Here is a 25,764-nt window from a genome sequence, read left to right as displayed (position 1 = left end):
AGTCCACGCCGCATCTGGCGTATCAAAATAATGGTGCCGGTCCTGGTATGTGACCCATAGCCTCGCCGGTTGTAGCAGCCCAAACTTCACCCCTTTGCTGTGGAGGACCGCCTTGGCCCGGTTGAATCACGGACGCCTCTTAGCCAGCTCTGCACCCCAGTCCTGGTAAATACGGATCTCGCAGTTCTCCCATTTACTGCCTCGCTCCTTCTTTGCCCATCGCAGGACACACTCCTTGTCGGTGAAGTGGTGGAACCTTACCACCATAGCTCTCGGCAGCTCATTCGCCTTAGGCTTCCTTGTCAAGACTCTGTGCGCCCCGTCCAGCTCCAGTGGCCACAGGAAGCCCCCACGCCCATCAGCATTCCCAGCATCGTGGTCACATATGCACCCGCATCTGACCCCTCCGCACCTTCAGGGAGACCCAGAATCCACAGGTTTTGCCTCCTCGACCTATTTTCAAGGTCTTCCAGCTTCTCCTGCCATCTCTTATGCAGGGCCTCATGCACCTCCACTCTAACCGCCAGGCCCAAAATCTCGTCCTCGTTGTCAGAGGCCTTTTGCTGTACCTCCTTGATCGCCATCCCCTGCATTTCCTGGGTCCCCACCAACCTTTCATTAGAAGCCTTCATAGGAGCCAGCATCTCCGCTTTTAACTCAGTGAAGCAGCTCCTAAGAAACTCCTGCTGCTCCTGTGACCAGTGGGCCCACGCTGTCTGATCTTGCCGCCATCTTGCTTTTTTGCACCCGTTCTCCTCTCTTCTCCAAAGCCGCTTTTTTGATCGGCCCACTCCTGGTCCATTCCATACAGCGCTGGGGGACCCTCACTGTTTCCTTCCCACACTGGGAATCATCGTCCAAGTGCCGCTGGAGCTTGGTACAAGGGCCCAAAGGTCCGTTGTTGGCGGGAGCTGCCGACCGTGCGACCTACCTAGGCATAGCCGCAACTGGAAGTCTCTCAGCTTATTTTCATTCACACCCAACACAATTTGGTCCCAAATCATGGAAGTTTCCACCCCAGAAAAATTGTATGTTTTAGCTTTTAACTTTAAATCAGTGATGAAATGATCTATGGACTCTTCTGTAAACGTGAACTAAACATAGGGGTCATAAATTTAATTCTTTCTGGGAGTGCAATGTTCATCCAATCTTTGAATTACTTCGTTAAAATTTTTACTACCTTCATCGTTTGCAAATGTAAATGTATTAAACAGAGCAATTGCTTCGGGCCCTGCCGCTGTTAGGAGCATCGCTAACTTACATGCATCTGATTAATCTCCTAAATTTACTGCAGTAAGAAGCAGATTAAATTGTTGCTTAAACACATGCCAGTTGCTGTCCACATTACCATGAAATAGGAGACTCATTGGGGGCTTCAATAACTTCATGAGGTTCATTATTGCAGTTTGCAAAATCTTTGTGGGCCTCGTGGCTGGCTGATAGTTTTTTTCTCAGTGTTTAATACCATCCAACCCTGGTACCATGTAATGTTCTTGGTGGAAGGCCTGATTTATATTGCAAGAATACTTATGGCTAAAGCTATAAATGATTTATTAGCATTAACTGTGGGTCAAATATATACAAAACAGATGAATAACAGTATGACATGCACAAGCAACCTCTCTCCCAGCTCCCTAGTCAGTCTGAGGTCACCCGACTCGAACATGCATTTATGTACCAATGAGACTCCTAGTGGTTAGTCGGTGAATGACAACACAACCATGATATCATTACAGTCATCAGCCAAAAAACTAGCAATCTCCGGATGCAGAAGAGTTAGTAGACTTCTAAATCTAAACAAATTAAAGCCTGAACTAGAACAGTATACAAGCAAGAAATGTGTAGCACTAAAAAAATGGATCACATGACACTGAAAAAGGGGCAAAAGTACATGAAAATGTAAAGCTGTACTTTTCTTGACAAAAATAATTGACTTTCCAAAGTAGTTCTCATGTAAAGAGCACAGTAAGAAGTCTTACAACACCAGATTAAAATCCAACAGGTTTATTTGGAATCACAAACTTTTGGTGCATAGCTCCTTCATCAAGTGAAAACACTGCATCTCTTATTGCATGACAGTCCACTACACTGTACTGATCGAGGATGGACAATAACAGCCGGTCTTATAGTCGCACCAATGTATAATGGTGAATAAAAAAAACCCTATCTCCCTCTCAGTTAGTCCCCATTTACAACACTGTCCCTGTTCTCCCCCAACCTTGGCACCAACCCCCCCCCCCCCCCCCCCCCAACCAAGTCTCTAAGCAACAGCAGTCCTGGATAATTTAATGACATGATATAAAGAAAAACTCAATCTGTGATGAAGAGGCTGTAGCAGTGAAAGTGAAGCTATTCTCACTCCTGCCATTTGTCAGTTTCAGCGTTTTGTTCTGGTATATATGCCGTAATGTTTAAAAACACTTCCACATTTGCTTCTCTGATGCATAGATCGGGGCATAATAATGAGTTCTGTTGTCAGTATGATTCAAGAATCACAGCTCTTTTTTCCCCACAATGGACTGTGGCAGATGGTACTTGTCTCATCTTGAACAATTGGAGATGGGACCAGAGAGGAGCACAAGGAAGCTAGCAGCAGAGTGTCAGAATTGAAAAGGGATCCGTGACACAAAGCTAATAGGAGGGGATGGAGTGAACATGGGTGGTGGGGTGAAAGCATGGATGTCAGTTCCTACATTCTTCATTAGAACACTGTCGCAGGCTCAAAAGTAACTTCTCTTTCTGACCTAGATCCAAAAGAATTTTAAAAAACAACAAGTCAAATAAAATAAATAAATAATCTTGATTGTCACAAGTAGGCTTACATTAACACTGCAATGAAGTTACTGTGAAAAGCCCCTAGTCGCCACACTCGGCCGCCTGCTCGGGTACACTGATGGAGAATTCAGAATTCTCAGCAGGTACGGGAATTGAACCCGCACTGCTGGCCTTATTCTGCATCACAAATCAGCTGACTAGCCCACTGAGCTGAACCAGCCAGTGATTAGTGCAAGGAATGCACTGCCCACACAGCATTTACAAAGTAGAAGGAGGCCAGTCAGCCCATCAGGTCTGCTTCCGCTCTTGAAAAGAGCACCCTACTTAAGTCCACACCTCCTCCTTAGCCCCGGAACCCAGTAACCCCACCTATCCTTTTTCGGCAATTTAGCATGCCCAATCCACCTAACATGCACATTTTTGGACTGTGAGAAGAAACCGGACACAGGGATAAAGTCCGAACTCCACACCAACTGTGGGAGGAAACCGGAGCACCTGGTGGAAACCCACACAGATACGGGGAGAACATACAAAATTCACACAGTCACTCGAGGCCGGAATTGAACCCAGGTCCCTGGAGCTGTGGGGCAGCAATGCTTTTTTTTAAATTTAGAGTACCCAATTATTTTTTTCCAATTAAGTGGCAATTTAGTGTGCCAATCCACCTACCCTGCACATCTTTGGGTTGTGGGGATGAAACCCATGCTGACACGGGGAAAATGTGCAAACTCCACACGGACAGTGACCCTGGGCCGGGATCAAACCTGGGTCCTCAGCGGTGTCAAGCAACAATGCTAACCATTGTGCGGCCCCTTTATACGAATAGGAAAGGCAGATTTAATCAGGATTTTCAAAAGGGAATTGGATAAACATCTGAAGACAAAAAAATAGTAGGCCATAGGGAAAGAGGGGTGGGCGGTGACTAGCAAAATTGTTCTTGCAAAGAGGCGACATGGACGCAACAGGCTAAATAGACGTCTGTGGTGTAACCGCTGAATGATGAAAGAGATACATGGAAAACAAAGTTATTTTTGCGATACCATCTGTTATTCCTTTTCCCTGCAAAATAAAAATATTGTTTACCTTTCAGGTTTAGTGGCTTTATAGCAGGATTGCAAATCACTCAAGTGTATGAATTGACGTGCACCTTAAAAATAAATGAAAAACATATCAAACCGGCAAGTTTTAAATTTAAAAAAATCAAAAACTTACAAGATTTACTTTCATTTTACTATAGAGAATACAATATAAAGAACATAATAAATAGGAGCAGGAGGGGGCCCTACAGTTCCTCAAGCCTGCTTTGCAATTCAATAAAATCATGACTGTTCTGATGAACTTGGCCTCAACCCCACTTTAAGAACCTGTCTACCACAACCTTAGATATATTCAATGAAATCAGTTCCCACAGTTCTTCCGCCTCGTGAATTCCAAAGATACACTGCCATCGGAGAAGAAATTCCTTCTCATGGCTCTCTAACTGGGTGACCCCATATTCTGAAATTATACCACCAGACCTGGATTCCACCATGAAGGGAAACATCATCTGAACATCTACCCTGCCACACCCCCTTAGAATGTCATGTTTCAATACCTCTCTTGAAGAAAACTTCAGTAAGTATAGGCCCAACTAGTCAACCCTTCCTTGTAAGACAGCCCTTTCATCCCAATTCTCAACCTAGTGAATCTTCACTAAACTGCCGTCAATGCAAGTATATCCCTTCTTATATAAAAAGAGATGAAAATTATATGAAGTGCTCTAAGTGTGAACTCGAGAACTACTCAATAATTTACAATAAGTTAAAATTGTGGGCAGGATTTAAAAGTCACTCAAAAATATGAAAAGTGAAGTTGCCAGGAGGATCTTAAATAAACCATATTTGTGTACAGCTTAATTCATGATGGATATAGTTGCCTGTTAAGTTTAAACTATGGCAGCTGCTTGTCAGATGGCAGTACTCTCGCAAGTCACACTCCAGGACATCGGCACAAATATGTCAGCTGACACTCCAGTACAGAAATGATGGAGTGAATTGTGGATGCAATGTTAAAACACCTCTCAGGTGGGCATAAAGGATCCCAGGCACTATTTCAAGCAAGAGCAGGAGAGTTATTCCTGATATCCTGGTCAATATTTAGCTTTCAAAATCAACAAAAACAGTAATAGATTATCCAGTTGGTATCACATTTGTGTTTGTGGGAGATTGTTTTCCACAATTCAGTGGTTGTGTTTCTGACATTATAGCGTTCCAAAAGTAATTGATTGGCTGAAAAGCACTTTTGAACATCCTGAGGTTGTAAAAGGTGCTATGTATAAGCAAGATTTTATTATTTTTAGATTATCCAAACCAATTTAACAGCAGTATCTATCAGGGCTCATGGCACCTAGGACTGGGTCGATCCTGGCCCCAGGTCACTGTCTGAGTGGAGTTTGAACATTCTCCCCATTTCTGCGTGGGTCTCACCACCACAACCCAAATATGTGCAGGGTAGGTGGATCGGCCATGCTAAATTGTCCCTTAATTGGATTTTTCTTTTTAAAAACAGCAGTATCTATCATACATTGCTGCTTCAATTCATACTCCGTAACCATTAGAACTGGATTTTAACTGGAGGCTTGTACATTTTCTGTAGTCTCAACATTATTCTCGATATTAATTTTTTCCCAATTTCGAGTTGTATGTCTCAGTTCCACAAACAACAGTCAAGCACAAGTCTTGACAGTGAATGTTAGCACTCTGTTTCACCATGGAAACATCAGGGCAAATCAGATTGCACCCACAATTCAACCATGGGGGCATCATAACTATGTCTCACTATGTCCTCCACTGAGATCTGTACATTTCCAAATAGGGTCACTGAACATCATTCAGAAACAGGACACTGCCAATCCTTTCCTGGCAATCCATGGACGTGGAGGCTAATGGTATGATCTTTATTGCTGTCCCACTGAACTCTGTTATTTCAGCAGAAATCAGGAATCAAACCTGGAATCTTTCTGCCTTCATGGGCCAACCACTGACTTTCTCCCCATCTCCTATGAGGTGACCATGAGACAGGGCATTCCATGTCTCAGTTTAATACTGACAATAATTTAGGGTAACAGACTTTATATTCAGGTGATGATAAAAGATCAAACCATTTAAAAAAGGGAGTGACAGTTTACTGTTCCAATCCTTGGTGTATTTTTCCTCACATGTATAAACTACAATTCAAATTTCACTTGCCCATCAGTACCCCAACACCATTTCCCCCAAGAGTTTTTCTGCTTGCGAGCCTTTTCACTGGACATCTCACCTCCAGTTCATTTCAACCCCGATTCAAGTGCTTGTTTATTACTCTCTGGAGTCGGTTTCATAGCACCGAATCCATGTTGGAGAATCTGAACTCGGCCTGTCAAATTAAGCATCTAGCATTGGCACGTACTCCTCTCAACACTTGCCATTATAGATTCCTGTTTATATATTTAACTGCCTATGAAAATGTCACTCTGCAATTGAACACTCCCCCTATTTAAAGTGCGAGAATGCAGCCACTGGCAGGAAAGCGCAATTGCAACACTTTGGATAACAAATATGTTAGTTTTATTTTTGTTATGTTCCTAAAGAACATTGAAATGTAGACTGGGGAATTTGCACACCCTAGTCCCATTACTCCCCGTCCGCGCCCATGCCTAATCTGAAAAACACTTAGTCGTGATACTCTGTGTTAACTACAGGAAACATTTCCAGATTACTGCACTTCACTGAAATTCACTGAAATTCGAGTAAAACCAATACATATGATCACCCCCTGTAAACACAAAGTATCTATTTGCAGTTATGAGAAATATATACTTATCACTAAATTACACAGCGATTCTTTCAGCCGTTTAGATAATTACTTTCACTCAATCGTGCACGACCTTTCTGCTTGAAACTGGGGGGAAATCGACTTCAGAAAGCTGCAGCTCGGGCAAGTACTCGTCTGAACACAAACTGCTACGAAGGCAGCTTCAAGAAAGGAGGCAAACCGGAATTGTAGCTGGCAATCCTGGAGTGAGAAAGGTCATTTATAGGAGCTGCAGTGTCGGCTCTTGGAGGGCTGCTTCCTGCACTCGGCACAATAACACGGCCATAGATGGGTGGCTTCGCAGGGTTGATGCTGGCTTTTAAAGCTGCTCTTTCCACGTCATGTCGACTCTCATGTGACCAGAGCGACCACAACAAGAAGGACAGCGCACACACACACACACACAAACACACAGATCAGCACCTCACCTTCCATAGACTGGGCAAGGAGGAAAGTCAAGCACTAACAAACCCGGCACTACTGCAGGAGAGGGGGGTTTAAACCCTCTTTGCAAACAAAAATCACATCCCCTGAACAAAACTTCTGGTTTCTGTGCAGCGCCGGGTTAGAGTGGGGCTGAAATAAAAATTGGGAGCCAGACCCGTATCCCGGTCCAGCCAGCTGGACTGAGACCAGGACTCCGGCCACCACTCCGGGTCTGAAGGGATTCCGGCTGTCACTCTGGGTTTAAAGGGAGTTCAAGGTTTAAAGAAGACTCTGGGTGTCACCCCGGGTTCAAAGGAGACCCCGGGTGCCACTCAGGGTTTAAAGGAGACTCCGGGTTTGAAGAGGCTCCAGGTTTAAAGGGGCTCCGGTTGTTACTCCGGGTTGTCAAACCGGTTTAAGGACCCCCGGTTGTCACCCCGGGTTTAAAGGGGCTCCAGTTGTCACTCCGGATTTAAAGGGGCTCCGGGTGTTATTCCGGATTTCAAAGGGCTCCAGGTGTCACTCCTGGTTTCAAGTTGCTCCGGGTGTCACTCCAGGTTGAAAGGGACTCTGGGTGTCACTCCAGGTTGAAAGGGACTCCGGGTGTCACTCCAGGTTGAAAGAGTTGCCCGTTGTCCCTCCGGGTTTAAAGGAGACTCCGTGTGTCACTCTGGGTATAAAGGGGCTCTGGGTGTCACTCCGGGTTTGAAGGAGACTCCGGGTGACACTCCGGGTATAAAGGAGCTCCGGGTGTCACTCCGGGTTTAAACGGGCTCTGGGTGTCACTCCGGGTTTAAAGGGGCTCTGGGTGTCACTCCGGGTCTAAAGGAGACTCCGGGTTTAAAGGGGCTCCGGTTGTCACTCCGGGTTTAAAGGGGCTCCGGTTGTCACTCCGGGTTTAAAGGGGCTCCGGGTGTCACTCCGGGTTTAAAGGGGCTCCGGGTGTCACTCCGGGTTTAAAGGGGCTCCGGGTGTCACTCCGGATTTAAAGGGGCTCCGGGTGTCACTCCGGGTTTAAAGGGGCTCCGGGTGTCACTCCAGGTTTAAAGGAGACTCCAGGTTTAAAGGGGCTCCAGTTGTCACTCCGAATTTAAAGGTCCCCCGGTTGTCACTCCGAGTTTAAAGGGGCTCCGGGTGTCACTCCGGGTTTAAAGGAGCTCGGGTTGTCACTCCGGGTTTAAAGGGGCTCCGGTTGTCACTCCGAGTTTAAAGGGGCTCAGGTTGTCACTCCGGGTTTAAAGGGGCTCGGGTTGTTCCTGTTTGTCTCCGGGGGACTCCCCTGGCCGCAGCCCCCAGTCCTCCTCCCTCTTACCCTGACGGTGAGATGGTTGAGGAGGCGTCAATGCTCTGCCGGCTGCTCCGACTCTGTTGTTGAGTCAGTGTGAGCTCCTCCTCCCACCTCCCCCGGCCGGGGCCGCAGCTCCTCCACTTGGCCTGTTTGTTGACGGATGTGACGTGTTGTTGAAGACGTTACACTGTTGCTAGGAGAGAGAGGGTCACATGATAGCCCAGGCAGCCCTGTTTCTATGGTAACAGACAAATGCTACCCCACCACAACCACAGCCACCACCCAGTGCGCTGGAAACTTCTGCGTCTCCACTAAAGATCTGCCTGCCTCTAGTTAACAGTCCATCAGTCACTGTTTGTGGACTGTCATCCAATATTAATTACACATAATATGTTTAAATTCACAAAGGCTAATTGGCAGGGCCCTCCATTGCACGCATTTCTGCTTTCACACCTTCCCCTCCCTCCCAGGGTCATTCAAGGTTCGCCTTCTCCACACCTTTCTCTCCAGCAGCGACTGTGTTCAACCGATCACTCCCCACCATTTTCACCAGTTACAGTGCCATGTCACCACTAAACACGTCTTCTCCTGCCTTCTATCAGTGTTCTGTAGGGGCCATTCCCTCTGCAACACCCTGGACAAGTCCTCAGTCACCCCAACCCCCTGCTCTCCAAACGCAGGAGATGCAACACCTGTCCTTTCACCTCCAACCTTTTCACAATCCAAAGACCCAACCCCTCCCAAGTGAAACAACAATTTACTTGTGCTTCTTTCAATTTAGTATGTTCTATTAGCTGTTCAAGATTTGGCCTTCTCTACAATGAGGGCACCATACCTAGACTGGGTAACCACTTTGTGGAACATCTCCGTTCAGTCAGCAAGCATGACACTCTGCTGCCTGTCCTTTGTCATTTTAATTTTCCATCTTGATTTTGGAGAATACATCCCCGCTGTTGGAATGTCACATGGTCTGTAGTGATGGCAGCAGAATGTTATTGTGTGGGCGTCAGTTCTCCATCATAAATTGTATGAGCAACATCTCCTAATAAACCTCTCATTGAGTTTGTAAGAATCCAAGAGTGTGGCACCTCCATACCTTTTCTCTTTGAGGCAAACTCAAAGATATAACACTTTTACTCTGACATTTTTGTCCTCGGCCTGCTACAGTGTTCCAATGAATGTAAGCTTGAGGAACAGCACCTCATGTTTCACCTTGCCACTCTACAGCCTTCTGTTATGTTCTAGTGCATGGACAATGATTGGGTCAGTACACCAAAGAACATCTGGTTCTAGACTAGTCAAATTTATTATTGTATAACAAATCGTGGGTTGGAAACTAATACTAACAAACTGGAATAATTACAAACACAACTAACCACTTCTTCGACAGACTCCCACAAGGTAGCAGTGTCACATGGTATAACCTGCCTGCCATCTGGTAATCAGAGGTCAAACATATTTGCATGTACAATTGCTAATGCATATCACTACATCCCCTTTCCTTGAGATTTTGAACAAAACATATATACATCATTTCAATAAATATTATATATGATATGCATAGCACAATAATTTATATCATGTACAGCTCTATTGTCCAATTACAGATCTACTCTTTCAGGTTTCTTTCTCTGCCTTATAGAACATAGAACATAGAACAGTACAGCACAGAACAGGCCCTTCGGCCCTCAATGTTGTGCCGAGCCATGATCACCCTACTCAAACCCACGTATCCACCCTATACCCGCAACCCAACAACCCCCCCTTAACCTTACCCTTATTAGGACACTATGGGCAATTTAGCATGGCCAATCCACCTAACCCGCACATCTTTGGACTGTGGGAGGAAACCGGAGCACCCGGAGGAAACCCACGCACACAGGGGGAGGACGTGCAGACTCCACACAGACAGTGACCCAGCCGGGAATCGAACCTGGGACCCTGGAGCTGTGAAGCATTTATGCTAACCACCATGCTACCCTGCTGCCCCTGTTGATCTTAACTGCAGTAGATCTGATTAATCTGCTTAACTGTCTTGCATTTCTGTAGGTGCAACTGATATGACCACATCACTGTTCAGAACTTCAGACTATACAATGATATTTGATTCTGGTTGTGTTGGTTTTGAAGAATATAAGTTTTCAAAGACACTGCTTGTAGTTGAGTAACAGGTTGCTTAACTTTCAGGCATGCCCGTCTGCTTCTTCTTAGTATCCATCCTTGTTCCGTGATTACAGTGTAAGATCTCGGACCTATATTCTGTAATAGTGTTGCAAGTTTTGACCAACCATCAGAATCCTCCACCATTCACATTTAAAGGTTTCAGAGCCCTGGTTGACTAGTCATAGTAACTCTTCTGCTTCTTCTTTTGAAATTGCAACTGAGAGGGTCATACCTTTGAAGTTTCATCATCGTCCTTTAGATGCAAGGTGGCATTTCATTAAGGTTTTTCTTGACTATGGCTACCAACGGTCTGCGATCTGTCTCTACAATTAAAGTAGATAGACCATGCACGTAACTGTGGAATTTCTCTAAACCGTTGACTAATCGTCGACATTCTTTTTCAATTTCAGTGTAGCAACACCCAGACTCTGTCATTGATCTGGATGTGACCTTTGGAGTGTCAGAAGACCCAGGAGTCCAGGGGACAAGAGAGGCCGGTGTCCTGGCCTTTGCCTCCCTGCTAGCCCACTGACGGATCTTATTGGAATGGCGGGATTCGAGGCCGCCGAGACAGGGGGTTTGGGTGAGCAACCTGGCAGAGTTCCTCAGGCTGGAGAAGATAAAGTTCGCCTTGAGAGGGTCTGTGGAGGAGTTTGTCTGGAGATCTTTACCCGCCCAAACCAACCCCGATATCAGTGCATTCATCCTCCTAAAAAAAACATTTGGGATAAAGATCGAGAGATTCAGGAACACAAATAAGAACCTCGGAGAACCGATTGCACCCGTCCCGCCGGTGACAGCGGAAGCACATCACACCTCCTAAAATACCCCTTCATCTGCTCCACCAACTGAGTCAGATTCAGTTTATGCAACTGCTCCCGCCCCCGCGCCACCTGAATGCCCAAATAGCAAAAGCTCACCTCCACTACTCTAAAAGGCAACTCCTCCAATCTCCCCTCCTACCCCTCGCTTGGACTGGGAAAACCTCACTGTTCCCCATATTCAATTTGTACCCTGAGAACTGGTCAAATTCCTCCAATATGCCCATAATTCCCCCAATAACTTCCAATGGGTTTGAAATATAGAGCAATAGATCGTCCGCATACAACGAGACCCTATGCTCCATTCCCCTCCCCCCCACCCCCGCACTACACTGCCAATCCCTTGATGCTCTAAGCACCATTGCCCATGGTTCTATCGCCAAGGAAACAAGCAATTTGGACAGTGGGCATCCCTGCCTCGTCCCACGGTGCAACCTGAAATACTTCGAACTCACCTGCTTCATTCGCACACTTGCTGTCGCGCCCGGTACAACAGCCGGTCCCAATCCACAAACCCCTGCCCAAAACACCCCAACACCTCCCACAAATAATCCCACTCCACCCGGCCAAAGGCTTTCCCTGCACCCATGGTGACCACCATTTCCACATTTTGTCCCTATGGGGGTATCAATATAACATTTAACAACTGCCTGACATTAGCCGACAGATATCTCCCCTCAACAAACCCCATCTGAATCTCCCCTGTCACCCTGACACACAGTCCTTAATACGTGAGGCCAGGATCTTGGTCAGCAACTTAGCATACACATTTAATAATGAAATTGGACGGTAAGACCCACACTGCTCTGGATCCTTATCCCTCTTTAAAATTAAGGAGGTCGAGGCCTGCCATAACGTAGAGGGGAGCATCCCCTGGTCCCCCGCCTTATTTTGTGCCCTTCCCAGCAGGGACCGCAAGTCCACTGAAAACATTTTATAAAATTCCACCGGGAACCCATCGGGGCCCAGGGCCTACCCCACCTGCATCAGCCCCATACCCTCCAACATGTTCATCAGCCCAATGGGGGCTCCCAATCCCTCCACCTGATCCACCTCCACCCGAGGGAGCTCCAACCCATCCAAAAAACATCTCTTTCCCTCCACCCCTGCTGGGGGTTCCGACTCATATAGTCTCTTATAAAAGTCCCCGAACACCCCATTCACCCCCACGCGGTCGAAGACCATATTCCCCCTCCTATCCTTCACCTTTCCGATCTCCCTCACCGCCTCCTGCTTCCTCAATTGATGTGCCACTATCCTACTCGCCTTTTCCCCATACTCATAGACCGCCCCCCAAAGCCCCCCTCAACTGCCCTACCGCCTTACCCGTAGATATCAATCCAACCAGGATTACCGCTCCCTCAACAACCCTGCCTCCGGCTGCTCTGCCTTGTCTCTATGTGCCCATATTGAAATAAACTCCCCCCTCACCCGTGTCATTCAGCTCCACATATCCCTCAAAAGTAGCCCTCCCACTCACAAACTTCCTCATCTGCCAACATTCCCACATCAAGCCTCCACTGCGGGCACTGCACCCCCCCCCCCCCCCCCCCCCCCCCCCCGGATTAACCTGCAAGTCCACCCAATGTGGCACTTGGTCCGAAACCACAATTGCCAGGTACTCCGAACCGACCACCCCCGCAAACACTGTCCTGTCCATTACAAAATAGTCGATCCGGGAGTACGCCAGATGTACATGGGAGAGAAACAAAAATCCCTTCGCCCTCGGCCTACCAAACCTCCATGGGTCACTCCTCCCATCCGCTCATTAAACCCTTTCAATTCCCTCACCACCGCTGATACCCTCCCCGACCTCGGACTCGATCGGTCCCATTTCGGCTCAATAACCATATTAAATTCCCCCCCACCACCATTATCAGCCAGTGTGAGTCCAGGTCTGACATCTTCCCCAGCACCCGCCTCATAAACTCTAAACTGTCCCAGTTTGTGGCATAAACATTCCCCAACACCACCAGCATCCTCTCCAATTTCCCACTCACCATAACAAACCTTCCCCCAGAGTCTGCTACTATGTTCCCCACTTCAAACGCTACCTGCTCATTTATCAAGACTGCCACTCCCCTCGTCTTCAAATCTAATCTTGAATAAAAGACCTGACCTACCCACCCCTTCCTTAGCCTAGTTTGATCCCCGACCTTCATGTCCGTTTCCTACATGAATGCCACATCCGCCTTTAAGGTCTTAAATGCACGAACACGCGGGACCTCTTGACCAGCTCATTCAATCCTCTCACATTCCATGTGATCAGCCTGGTTGGGGGACGATGTAGAGTTTATGAGGCGGGTGCTGGGGAAGATCCTGGAGCCTGGCTCCAAGTGCAGCCAATCAACCAAAAGCCCTTCAATGCAGTCCCCCCTCCACCACCCCCAAGAAAAAACCAACAACCTCTCCCCCGCCAGGGGAAAAAACAAAAAGGGAAAAGGAAAGGAGAAAAAAGAAGCAGAGAAACACCCACCCGTCTGAACCCCAAACACCTCCTCCAAAGGTCATGTCCTCCCTCTCCTGCCAGGTCATTGTCTCTCACTCCATCGCTACCTCCAGTGTCCCAAAATAATATTTCTGACTATTGTACGTCACCCAGAGGCGGGCTGAGTACAGCATCCCAGACTTCACCCTCTTCTTAAAAAGGGCAGCCTTCACTCTGTTAAAGCCTGCTCTCTTTTTGGCCAGCTCCACACCCAGGTCCTGGTATACTCGAAGTTTGCCGCCCTCCCAGGTACATCGCTTTGTCTGCCTGGCCCACCTCAAGATCCGTTCTTTATCAAGGAAACGGTGCAACTGCACCACCATCGCCCTCAGCGGCTCGTTACCCTGCGGCTTCTTCCCCCTTTGGGTTTGGCAGGTTTATTGTTTTATTCCCTCATGTTGAATTTAGATGGCTGCTGTATAGCCATTCACACCTCATCTGGAAGTAACCGTTGTCTCTTTAGTATACCCATGACCACTCTTGTTGGTATTTGCATTGTGGAACCTTTTGCCCCTTGCCCTGCCCCACAGACTTATTAAAAGCTCTTGCATTTCGACCTTGCTTCAGTTCTGATGAAAAGCCATTGACCTGCAACATTAAATCCTTTTATCTCCACACATGCTGCCTGACTTGCTGAGTATTTCCAGCATTCTTCTGTTTTTAGTTAAAGTTTACACTTGGTGAAGAAATACACGTTGAATTGTAACAAAAACACATGCTTATTTGTGGAACTGTACAATTTGTACCATCTATTTGGGAAGGAAATGTCCTGGTTGTTGTCGCTGCATCGTAGACACCAACTTTGAGCGAACTTTATTTCACATTAATTCAGTGTTTATATTTGGGAGAGCTGGCCACTGCACTCCACCCTACATGACACTGGGATACAAAAGCCAGACAATACATGGACTGTATTACTAAGAATAGAAGCTTACACAGACTTCTCTCAATAGAGGTTTTGTATTTGTTTTAGTTTTTCATTCCTGTTAGCTGGAGGAGTGTCACAATCCCTCTGATCGTGCTAAACTGATAGCAACCTATAAGGTTCTTCTAAATGTGCTGGTGGCAGCTTTGTTTAAGGTCTTTGTAGAAACATCAACTTGTTTACAGCTAAGAATATATCTGGCTATTAGTAGTTTCTCTGTCACATTCTTGGACTGTTTTGCTATGGGCGAAAGGGATGTTGACAGAAGAGCATGTACATCACTTCCCAGAAAGCGATATCGAGGGGTCCGTGGGATCACATAAAAGGTAGGCAACATCAGAAATGGGAAGCATTATCAATGGTCAAAGGGGGAGAACGGAATCAGGGTGAGAGGCTTCCTTATATAATATAATATAAGAAGGGTCACTTAGACCCAGAATGTCAATTTTGTTTCTGTAACAACTGTCATGAGGCTTGCCCAGCTGGGGTTCGTAAATCCGTCTTATATGAGCTGGCCATGACTGGACCTGCATGACCGGTAGTCCAGGTTGGGACCTTTTGGATTGTAAGCTGCATTGCACCCTTAACACTGTGTTGGTTTATTAAATACTGGCCAGGATTCTTCGGTCGTTGCGATTAATTTTTCCTGCCGGCAGTACACCCCCGCCCGCAGGTTTCCCGGCAGCGTGGGATGATTACAATGGGAAATCCCATTCACAAAAACCCATCTGGTTCACTAATGTCCTTTTGGGAAGGAAATCTGCCATCCTTACCTGGTCTGGTCTATATGTGACCCCAGACCCACAGCAATGTGGTTGGCTCTTAACTGCCCCTCAAGGACAATTAGGGATGGGCAATAAATGCTGGTACAGCCTGCGACGCCCACGTCCCATGAACAAATTTTTTTAAAGCAGCAGGAAGAATTCCGTCTCCAGCGAACGGCGCATAGCCAAGAAACCCATGGCTGGGGGGCCAGAGAATCTCACCCACTGTTTAATGACCTTCTCGGGGTTCCTGAATGAGCTCTTACAGTTTATCTCTCCACAGATGCTGCAAGACTTACTGAGTTTATCCAGCATTTTCTGTTTTTATTTCAGCTTTCCAGTATTCGCGGTATTTAGCTTTTATTATGAGAGGCTGCTTCATGGTCTGCTGTGAGCTGTAACAATGGGCCTGCTCAGTTTGGTCAGAGAGCCAACCTGGGTAATTCTCAGTAAAATCTTTAATTAAATATGTTTCTATTTATATTTACAAGGAAAAAATAATTTGACGCAGCCAATATGGATTTCTGAAAAGAAGATTATATTTGGGGGCAGCACGGTGGCGCATTGGTTAGCATTGCTGCCTCAGGGCGCCACGGTCCCAGGTTCGATCCCGGCTCTGGGTCACTGTCCCTGTGGATTTTGCACATTCTCCCCATGTCTGCGTGGGTCTCACCTCCACAATTCAAAGCTGTGCAGGGTAGGTGGATTAACCACGCTAAATTGCCCCTTAATTGGAAAAATTCAATTGGGTACTTTAAATTTATAAAAAAAAGATTATGTTTGACAAACCTGATAGAATTCTGAAAAGGTGACAAGGTGGGTAGGTGAAAATGTAATAAATGTGGAATACTTGGATTTGCAGAAAGCTTATGGAAAGGTGTCAGCCAGGAGAATACTGAAACAGACTGTGGAATTAGGTGGAAGGATGAAAAATAATTTTTCAAAAATGGTTAGAAAGGACACAAGGTATTTTCACCATGTGTGGGGCTGGGTAGCAGTGTGCTTTGTGGTTTAGTTCTGGAATTACTTTGTTCACTCTATGACTGCAACATTTTCACATGAGGGTGTGGGGGGAGGCAGAACATACAGTGCAGAAGGAGGCCATTCAGCCCATCAAGTCTGCACCGACCCGCTTAAGCCCTCACTTCCACCCTATCCCCATAACCCAATAACCCCTCCCAACCTTTTTGGTCACTGAGGGCAATTTATCATGGCCAATCCACCTAACCTGCACATCTATGGACTGTGGGAGGAAACCGGAGCACCCGGAGGAAACCCACGCAGACACGGGGAGACATTGTAACAAATACAATTTACAATCCTTCTGTATCTTTAACAACAGCTTCGAGAGCAACTTCAAACAAAAAGAAAGAACAAAAAGAAAGAAAAAGAAAGAAGAGAAAAACACAAGAAAAAAAAAGAGAGAGATAGCACCTTCCGCCAACCCATGTGCACAGTTCTCCCTCCCCCCAATCCCCCCCCCCCCCCCCCCCCCCCCCGGGTTGCTGCTGCTATCGGCCTACTTCCCTACCGTTCCGCCAGGAAGTCCAGAAAAGGCTGCCATCGCCTGAAAAACCCTTGCACTGATCCCCTGAGGGCAAATTTCACCCTCTCCAATTTAATGAACCCCGCCATATCAGAGATCCAGGCCTCCACGCTTGGGGGCCTCGCATCCTTCCACTGGAGCAAGATCCTCCGCCGGGCTACTAGGGACGCAAAGGCCAGAACACCGGCCTCTTTCGCCTCCTGCACTCCCGGCTCCACAGCAACCCCAAAAATTGCGAGTCCCCAGCCTGGCTCGACCCTGGATCCCACCACTCTCGACACCGTCTTTGCTACCCCCTTCCAAAACTCCCCCAACGCTGGGCACGCCCAAAACATATGGGCGTGGTTCGCTGGGCTCCCCGAGCACCTAGCACACCTGTAAAATCAACATTTTATTGACTGTACTTTTTAAAATTGCAAAAATACACTTACTATTCATATAATTTCTATGTAGTCAAACTGATATCAGCTTATATTTTTACACAAAACAACATAGTTTGTGCTTTCAAAACAGGACAGTGCTCTCATTCACCAGCTGTTGATTCTACTCAAAGGACAGTTGTTAGTTTAATAATTTACTCACTAGAATGTTTAACCAAGTGTCTTGAACCATGAATTGCTGCTTTGTGAAACTTATTATGTTTCAGCATAGGGATATCAGTGGTTTGGTGCACATAACAGTGCATTCTAGTTAATATTCCATTTCAGCTCCCTTCAATAGCACCTTCCAAACCTGTCCTCTATCAACGAGAAGTACAAGAGCAGATGATGTCTGGCAACACCACCATTTGCAAGTGCCTGTCCGAACCACGCATCATCCCGTCATTGAACTATATCGCCGTTACTTCACTGTGCGCTGGGTCAAAATTCTGGAACTCCCTTGTGGGTGTACCTACACCACATGGGCTGTAGCAGTTCAAGAAGGCAACTTACCACCAACTTCTGACGGACAGTTACGGATGGTAAGCAAATGCTGGCCTTGCCAGCGATGCCAGATCATATGAAGAATAAATTTGAAGAAAGCATGATTGGCAATGCCATCACTATTGGGCAAACCTGTGCACAAAGTTTTTCAAGTTGTAAGCCAAGATATTTCTGCCCCCCATCACCGTAAACATGGTTCACAGTTGCAAGCTGATTAAGAATGGAAGGGTCCATAGTACAAGTGAAAGTCATGAAATAAAACAATCCCAACAGTTTCAGCAGAATCCTTTCATTTGCATTTCAGCATACGAAGAAACCTGGCTATAAAGCATACTCTTATAAGAACCAGAAGAACCAGAAGAAATAGGAACATGAGTAGGCCGTTTGACCCCTCGACCCTGCTCCACCATTCAATAGAATCATGGCAGATTCCTCTTTCCTGATCTTTCCCCATAAGGATTCCCTTAATAATCCGGAATCTATCTAATCCAGCCTTAAAATATATACCAGAACTCTCCCCCACAGCTTTCCTCTTTTTACCTTGCAGTAGAAATAAAAGCACATCAGTGTTCAAAACAGGAAATTACAGCACTGGTGCAGTTTGTGCAAATAGAACAAGTCGCTTTTTTGTGGCAAACCAACATATAAAAGCTCAGGAGGCTCGAGAAGGTAAGTTAAACAAGATTTGATTAGTTAATTTAAAGTAAAAGTCATAACGCAGCTCACAACTCAAAAGTCCCAATCAAACCCCCTCCGGGGAGAGAACACAAGAGGTGATCGTCTCCCTGGACGCAGAAAAGGCCTTCGACAGAGTCGAATGGAAATACCTCATAGAGGTACTGGAGCGGTTCAGACTTGGAACAGGGTTCACCACTTGGGTAAAGCTCCTATACAACGCTCAATTGCCCCTTAATTGCAAAAATTGAATTGGGTACTCTACATTTATAAAAAAAAAGAAAAAGAATCATATATATAATTTACAGTGCAGAAGGAGGTCTTTTGGCCCATCGAGTCTGCACCAGCTCTTGGAAAGAGCACCCTACCCAAGGTCAACACCTCCACCCTATCCCCATAACCCAGTAACCCCACCCAACACTAAGGGCACTTTTGGACACTATGGGCAATTTAGCATGGGCAATCCACCTAATCTGCACATCTTTAGACTGTGGGAGGAAACCCACGCACACACGGGGAGAATATGCAGACTCCGCACAGACAGTGACCCAAGCCAGAAATCGAACCTGGGACCCTGGAGCTGAGAAGCAATTGTGCTATCCACAATGCTACCATGCTGCCCACAGCTGCACAGCTGCTTTTTCCCCCTCATCGCCAGTATCAAAGCAAAGGAGACCCAATAAGGTAAGTTAAACAACATTTAATTTGTTAACATAAAGTAAAGGCCACACTATGGTTTACAACTCAAAGGTCCCATTCAGGACTCTAGCACTACCGGAAGTGCCCGTCCCAGATTTTAAAGGGTGATTTGACGAGCTGCAGATGGATGGGCCTCTGCCCACTAGTGGGGAAGCTTGTATTCTATAAGTCCTATGGGGTGATTGATTGATATGCAGCCGTGGGTTTTGTGAGCGTTATCATACGACACATATTATAAACGTTTTTTTTTAAATTTGAGTACCAAATCATTTTTTCTAATTAAGGGGCAATTTAGCATGGCCAATCTACCTACCCTGCACATCTTTGGGTTGTTGGGGCGATATCCAAGCAGACACAGAGAGAATGTGCAAACTTTTTTTGTTTAAATAATTTTTATTGAAAATGTTTTACAGAAAATATAACAACAAACAATAACAAGCAACAATAACCAACATAATAAGTATAACACCCCCAAGACCGTAGCAACGCATGTATCGCACCCCCCCCCCCACCCCCCCAAACCCAGTAGACAACAAGAGAACTTAAAAATAAATTTAAATTAAATAAAGATAATCAACGCCCCCCCCTTTCCCCCCTTCCCCCCCCTTTCCTCCCCCCCCCCCTTTCCTCCCCCCCCCTTCCCCCCCTCCCCCCCCGGGTTGCTGCTGCTGCTGACCCAGTACCCTATCGCTGAGCCAGAAAGTCGAAGAAAGGTTGCCATCGCCTAAAGAACCCTTGTACCGATCCTCTCAGGGCGAATTTGACCTTCTCCAGCTTAATAAATCCCGCCATGTCATTAATCCAGGTCTCCACGCTTGGGGGTCTCGCATCCTTCCACTGTAGCAAGATCCTCCGCCGGGCTACTAGGGACGCAAAGGCCAAAACACCGGCCTCTCTCGCTTCCTGCACTCCCGGCTCCACCGCAACCCCAAAAATCGTGAGTCCCCAGCCTGGCTTGACCCTGGATCCTACCACCCTCGACACCGTCCTCGCCACCCCCTTCCAGAACTCCTCCAGTGCCGGGCATGTCCAGAATATATGGGCATGGTTCGCTGAACTCCCCGAACACCTGACACACCTGTCTTCGCCCCCTACTCATCCTAGACCCGGACATGTGGGCCCGGTACAGCACTTTGAATTGGATGAGGCTAAGCAGCGCACATGAGGAGGAAGAGTTAACCCTCTCCAGGGCATCAGCCCATGTCCCATCTTCGATCTGTTTCCCCAGTTCCCCCTCCCACTTAGCCTTTAGCTCCTCTACTGACGCCTCCTCCACCTCATGCATTACCTTGTAGATATCAGATATCTTCCCATCCCCGACCCAGTCCCCCGACAGCACCCTGTCACTACCCCCCTCGCGGGAAGCAAAGGGAATCCCTCCAACTGCCGCCTAGCAAATGCCTTTACCTGCAGGTACCTGAACATGTTTCCCGAGGGGAGCTCAAATTTCTCCTCCAACTCCCCCAGGCTCGCAAACCTCCCATCAATGAACAGGTCCCTCAGCTGTCTGATGCCCGCTCTGTGCCAACCCTGGAACCCCCCATCAATGTTCCCCGGGACGAACCGATGGTTCCCCCTTAGCGGAGCCCCCATCGAGCCCCCCACTTCCCCCCTATGTCGCCTCCACTGCCCCCAGATCTTGAGGGTAGCCGCCACCACCGGACTCGTGGTATACCTCGTAGGAGGGAGCGGCAACGCGCCGTTACCAGGGCCCCCAGGCTTGTGCCTCCACAAGACACCATCTCCAACCTTTTCCATGCTGCCCCCTCCCCCTCCACCACCCACTTGCGCACCATCGACACATTGGCCGCCCAATAATACCCCGAGAGATTGGGTAGCGCCAGCCCCCCACCATCTCTACCCCGCCCCAAGAAGACCCTCTTCACCCTCGGGGTCCCATGCGCCCAAACAAAGCTCATGATGCTGCTAGTCACTCTCCTAAAAAAGGCCCTAGGGATAAAGATGGGCAAACACTGAAAAAGGAACAAGAACCTCGGGAGCACCGTCATTTTGATGGACTGCACTCTACCCGCCAGCGATAGTGGCACCATGTCCCACCTTTTAAATTCCTCTTCCATCTGCTCCACAAGCCTGGTAAAATTAAGCTTGTGGAGAGTCCTCCAATTCCTGGCCACCTGCACCCCCAGGTATTCTTCACTGCCCTCTTAAACGGGAGCCTCCCAATGCCTTCCTCCTGATCACCTGGGTGCACTACAAATACCTCGCTCTTGCCCAGATTCAGCTTATAGCCCGAGAAGCTCCCAAACTCAACCAACAGCTCCATCACACCCGGCATTCCCCTCTCTGGGTCCGCCACATACAGCAGCAGGTCGTCCGCATACAGCGATACCTGATGTTCCTCCCCACCCCGCACCAGACCCCTCCACCTCCCCGACTCCCTCAACGCCACAGCCAGAGATTCAATTGCCAGTGCAAAAAGCAAGGGGGACAGGGGGCACCCCTGCCTGGTCCCACAGTAGAGCCTGAAGTACTCTGATCTCCTTCCATTAGTAACTACACTCGCCATCGGGGCCTCATAAAGCAACCTCACCCATTTGATGAACCCCTCCCCAAATCCAAACCGCTCCAGCACCTCCCACAGGTACCCCCACTCAACTCTATCAAACGCCTTCTCTGCATCTAGCGCCACCACTATCTCCGCCTCCCCCTCCACCGCCGGCATCATAATAACATTTAACAATCTCCGCACATTCGTATTAAGCTGTCTTCCCTTGACAAATCCTGTCTGATCCTCGTGTATCACCCCTGGCACACAGTCCTCTATCCTAGCGGCCAGGATCTTTGCCAGCAACTTAGCATCCACATTGAGGAGCGAGATTGGCCTGTATGATCCACACTGCAGGGGGTCCTTATCCCGCTTCAGGATCAAAGAAATCAGCGCCCGTGACATCGTCGGGGGCAAAGCCCCCCCCCCTCCCATGCCTCATTGAAGGCTCGCACCAACAGGGGGCCCACCAGGTCCGCATACTTTTTATAGAATTCCACCGGGAACCCATCCGGCCCCGGCGCCTTTCCTGACTGCATTTGACCAATCCCCCAGACTAGCTCCTCCAACTCAATCGGCGCCCCCAGCCTCTCCACCAGCTCCTCCTGCACCTTTGGGAAACGTAGCCTGTTCATGAAGCTCTCCATCCCCCCCCCCCACCGGTGGCTCCGACCGGTACAGTTCTTCGTAAAAGTCCCTAAAGACCCCGTTCACCTCTGCCCCCTTCCGTACCACATTCCCACCCTTATCCATCACTCCACCAATTTCCCTAGCCGCATCTCGCCTGCGGAGCTGATGCACCAGCATCCTGCTCGCCTTCTCGCCATACTCATATACCGCGCCCTGCGACCTCCTCCACTGTGTCTCCGCCTTTCTGGTGGTCAGCAAGTCAAAATTGGCCTGCAAACTGCGCCGTTCCCCCAGCAACCCCTCCTCCGGGGCCTCCGCGTACCTCCTATCCACATCCAGGAGCTCCACCACCAGTCTCTCCCTCTCCCTCCTCTCCCTCCTTTCCCTATGGGCCCGGATGGAAATCAGCTCCCCCGGATCACTGCCTTCAGAGCCTCCCAAACCATCCCCACCCGGACCTCCCCCGTGTCGTTGGTCTCAAGATACCCCTCAATACTTCCCTGGACCCTCCTACACACCTCCTCATCAGCCAGCAACCCCACATCCAGACGCCAAAACCCGGCCCCTCCCGACATGGGGTCATCACCCCTCCTGCCACACCTCCTTGGCACCGCTTCAGCGTGGGGAAAAACCAGTAGAGGCCACGCCCCCACTGCCAGCTCCACCCCTCCTGCCCCGCAGCGCGGGAAACCAGAGGAAAGCCTGCGCTTTCACGCTGCCCCGCCCCACCTTTCTGACGCAGCTCCCAAACTCCCGCTCTACCCCATCCTCCAGCCCCGTACAGAAGAAAAAACAAACACCCAACATTCCCCACATAACACAAAACCATACCCAACAGAACCACCCGGAAACAGAGCAAGAACCAGCATAAAAAGCACATGTCAAAATTACAAAAACAGCAACAGCAAAAACAGCAACAACCGTAGTACACAGGACCCCACAGCCCCCAGACCCTAGTTCGAGTCCAGCTTCTCCGCCTGTACAAAGGCCCACGCCTCCTCCGGGGACTCGAAGTAGTAGTGCCGGTCCTTATATGTTACCTACAGACGCGCAGGCTGCAGCATTCCAAATTTGACCTGCTTGGCATGCAGCACCGCCTTCGTCCGGTTAAACCCGGCCCGCCGCTTAGCCACCTCCGCACTCCAGTCCTGGTATATTCGCACTACCGAGTTCTCCCACTTGCTGCTCCTCCTTCTTGGCCCAGCGCAGCACACACTCCCGGTCACTGAACAGATGGAACCGCACCAGCACCGCCCGCGGGGGTTCATTCGTCTTGGGCCTCCTGGCCAGCACTCTGTGGGCTCCCTCAAGCTCCAGGGGCAAATGGAAGGACCCCGCCCCCATCAACAAATTCAGCATTGTGACCACATAGGACGGGAGATCCGACCCCTCCAGCCCCTCCGCCAGGCCCAGGACCCTCAAATTCTTTCGCCTCGTGCGAAAGTCCAGCTCCTCCAAGCGGTCTTGCCACTTTTTGTGAAGTGCCTCGTGCATCTCCACCTTCCCCACGAGGACCACGGCCTCCTCCTCCCGATCAGCGGCCTGCCGCAGCAACTCCTGAATGGCCGCCCCCTGGGCTGTCTGGGTCTCAAGCAGCTTGTTGGTAATCGCATTCAGGGAGTCCAGCAACTCAGCCTTCAGCTCCGCAAAACAGCGCAGAAGAGCAGCTTTCTGCTCCTGCGCCCACCTCCACCAATCCTTGGGTGCTCCGCCGGCCGCCATTTTGTCCTCCTTCCCCCGCTTTTCTGGGGAGCTGCTGCAGCCTTTTCCTTTGCCCCACTCCGGTGCGCACCATAAATTTCGGGGAATGTTCCTCCAAACACCTTCCCCCACCGGGAATTGTCGAAACAGTGCCGTTTGGGGCCCTAAAGCAGGCCCAAAAGTCCTTTGATAGCGGGAGCTGCCGAACGTGTGGCTTAGCTCCGCATCACCGCCACCGGAAGTCTCCCAAGAATGTGCAAACTCAACGCGGACAGTGACCTAGGGCTGGGATCGAACCTGGGACCTCGGCGCTGTGAGGCAGCAGTGCCAACCCTTGTGCCACCGTGCTGCCCAAATATTATAAACCTGCCGCTTTCTGTGCATTGCTGGTAAAGCTCTGTGTCTGACTTCATACCACTGAGGTAGAAGATTATAGTCTCACTTATTAGACTGTTGCCCAATGTGTTTCTATCCTTACAGCAGTCATCGCAGTGCTCCTCTAAATATTACAATGGTTCTTCATTTTAAAAAAATGCACAGCTCTATAATGAATTGAGTAAGATCCCTCAGTTACAGCCTAGTGTTATGGACAGGAAGGGGTCCGTCCGTTCAATCAGCACTATTTCCCTCTTACCCCCTGTATGTCAACAGAAGTTAGTTTGAGTTAGTTTGTTTTAAGTTGTCTGTTGCTAGCACCCTAGATAATTATTTTGTTCTGGAGAAAAAAAGTCCAGTATAAAGACAAAAAAAAAATAGCAATAAGAACAAAGAACAATACAGCACAGGAACAGTCCCTCCGTCCCTCCAAGCCTGTACCGGTCATGATACCAACCTTTGCCAAAACCTTCAGCATTTCCTTAAAGAACATTACAATACAGATCAAGACAAAATACAAAGATAAAGTTTTTAAATATACAGTGTGTTTGGTTACTTTTCTGTGTGGAAAAACCTGAGTTATGTAGACTGTCATGTGATGAAATTGTAGCCCATTCCGGAGGCAATCACTTATCTGCTCCTAAACTAGTCTCACTGTCCTGAGCACTCCAGTGCTGGTTTTTCCCTTTATAATCTCAATCCATATCTCAGTCCTAGCCATGCTCAGGGTGGATTTCAATACTCCTACCTGAGTTGTAAGCTTCCTCCAGATCCCCTCACTTTCAGCTCAGTGTCCTATGTCCCGTGTTGGCAGTAGATGGTGCTCTGGGGAACAATAAACTAATTTGGTCCTTGCCTGATTCCTTCTATATGTCCTGAAATTACCAGTTCCCATTCTTGCATCATCGATTGCACAACAATGGCAGTGCTGGATCAGAGACCAGGGTGGGAAAGGACGTCAACAGTGTCTCACACAGGCAAAGTCAATCGGAATAAGCCAAGAGCATGTGAACATTGGGATCCTTATAGGTAACCATATTTGTCAACCCTCCAGTAACGTCCTGATTAAAGATTAATTGCTGGGAGAAACTCAGGGAAAGACAATCACAGGGACAGAAGTAAAAAAACATTTATTTTGTAATTATCTTTGAAAACGTGTGTTTATTAGTTCTAAAAACATGACTCATAGGGGAAAATGGCTGTTGGGTTCACTGTAAAGAATCATGTC

The 25,764-nt window shown here is 48.2% G+C and overlaps 1 protein-coding gene across 8 annotated transcripts in view; it reads right to left on the bottom strand.

Annotated features, from left to right (window-relative positions):
- tcp11l2 (t-complex 11, testis-specific-like 2) overlaps window positions 1-25,338 on the bottom strand; it is an 82,511-nt gene extending 57,173 nt beyond the window's left edge. For 4 of the 8 annotated variants that reach the window (XR_005462293.1, XM_038811290.1, XM_038811291.1 and 1 more), the window contains exons 1-2: window positions 8,345-8,497; window positions 3,859-3,922 (exon numbers count right to left, since the gene is read on the bottom strand). The gene's annotated coding sequence lies outside the window, so the exon portion shown is untranslated. Of the gene's footprint in view, window positions 1-3,858; window positions 3,923-6,658; window positions 6,999-8,344; window positions 8,498-25,284 lie in introns of those variants that run through there. The other 4 variants (XM_038811288.1, XM_038811292.1, XM_038811286.1 and 1 more) reach the window with 4 other exon arrangements.
- Between the last annotated feature and the right edge of the window lie 426 nt (window positions 25,339-25,764).

The sequence above is a fragment of the Scyliorhinus canicula genome, chromosome 11 (assembly GCF_902713615.1).
Source record: "Scyliorhinus canicula chromosome 11, sScyCan1.1, whole genome shotgun sequence".
Lineage (NCBI taxonomy): Eukaryota > Metazoa > Chordata > Chondrichthyes > Carcharhiniformes > Scyliorhinidae > Scyliorhinus > Scyliorhinus canicula.
Note: the sequence above shows the minus strand (reverse complement) of the source record. Positions and strands in the feature narration are given on the sequence as shown.